This window comes from Echinops telfairi, unplaced genomic scaffold (assembly GCF_000313985.2).
Source record: "Echinops telfairi isolate 266 unplaced genomic scaffold, ASM31398v2 ScPeMD7_3533;HRSCAF=4204_0, whole genome shotgun sequence".
Classification (NCBI taxonomy): Eukaryota; Metazoa; Chordata; class Mammalia; order Afrosoricida; family Tenrecidae; genus Echinops; species Echinops telfairi.
Window position 1 is genome coordinate 76822092 of NW_022107431.1, and position 1836 is coordinate 76823927.

Genomic DNA, 1836 nt, shown 5'->3' on the forward strand with positions numbered 1-1836 from the left:
GTAGAACTCTTTTACTCGGATGGAACAAACAGTTTTCTCAGTGCCATTTGCTCTCTCGCCATCCTGGGGATCTCTCTGTTGGCAGGAGCGTGCTGTGCAGTCTCTCCCCATCTCCCCAGATACATCAAGGATGACACTCAAAAATCAATGCGCCTCTGAAATAGGATGAAATGAAGATTTTACAGCTAGATACATGTTTGTGGTTTCAGACTGTTTTAAATCCCTTTAAAGGAATGTTCCAGCAACACAATCAGGGTTGACAGTGTTTTTTTTTATTTCTAATCACACCCAGAATGAGTTTGAGCACCAATTCAAGACTTTAAAAAAAATTTTTTTTTAAGTGGAGAAAGTAGGCATGGCTTTAGAAAAACACACACACAGTGAAAAACACTGAAACAGCTGGCTGGATACTCCCAAGCTTTTCCCTGAATCACTCAGAAGGCTGCTCCCAGTCAGAATAAACTCTCTCACAGATACAAAACTATTAAGAGATGTCACCACGAAAGTTATCCCTTCATTCATTTCTAAATGCTACATAGTCTAATTTTTAAGGACAATTAAGTGTACGCGTTTGCATTAATGCGAATGGACAGTGGAGTGATGTATTCGAACCAGAGAAGCTCTGAAGATGTTTGCAGACAAACGTACTTTCAATTCCATCTCATCTGACCAAATTTACCACCTTAAGAAAAAAAAAAACTCTGGATTTTCTAGATTTTCTCTGAATGTACTTGAGATGGTAAGGAGATATTTTTCTTGCCAGTTTCTTAATTCTCATGAAAACCAAGAATTCGAGGACACTGTTGTTTCTTATATTTGCTAGGCTGTTACTAACCTGACTCTACCTTCCCTGCACACATGTAAATAGACGGTGCGTTTTCCTGGCAGCTGGGCCAAACACGTGGCAGTTACAGCAGTTCCCTTTCCTGCCACTGGTCCATTGGGCCAACACTTCATCCAACAGCAACACACAGCTGAGCACAAGTCCTCTAAGCACCGTCCTGAACCGAGTCGCAAGGCAGCTCCACTGTTGGGGGTGGGCAGCACTGGGTGACCAGGGGCACAGCCCTCAGTGAAGTGTAAATCATTTCGCTAGCTGTCTTTTCAACTGTGACAGGCCTTAGTCAAAAAACCAGAGAGTGTGACCTGCCAATCACGGGAGTGAGAGGCCCGAGGGCCATATGTCACACCATTCCGCAGCCCCATCTGACTCAGTGTAAGTGAATTCCCAGGCAGCAGACTCCTCTCACCCATGAGCTGCAGAAACAAGAATGTTCCCGTCTACACTGGTAACTTGTTTAGTCATGGACTTCGGGGACTTGAATGTGGAAATTATTTCCCTAGTGGCATCTGTCATTGGTGAAGACGTGATTATTGATCTGCTGGATCCACAATTCCCTAGAAAAGATCACTGATCCATATCTGAGAGAGTAGCAGAATATGTGTGTGGCCCTGGAGAAGGTGGCCGTAGAGCCGGACTCCATTTCACCATGGAGGGAAATTGTTCTTTCAACATCTCCTCTTCGCCATTCTTCTCACTGCCGGCTCCAAGCCCCACATGGGAAAATGAGGCAAAAATACCAAAATATTTAAAAGTACCATGTACATGTTATTACTTTTTTTGTTTTAAAAAAAAAAATCGATTCAGGCTCACAGTGCTGCTGCAGGACAAAGCAGAGCATCCTCAGGGTGTTTCCAATGCTGTAAACCACATCTGTCTCCTGCAAGCACTTGCTGGGCCCAAACCACCAACCTTCTGTTAGCAGCTGGGTGCTAAACTGCGGTGCCACCAGGGCTCCTTATCACTGTTTCTACTATTAATAATAATCAGATCAG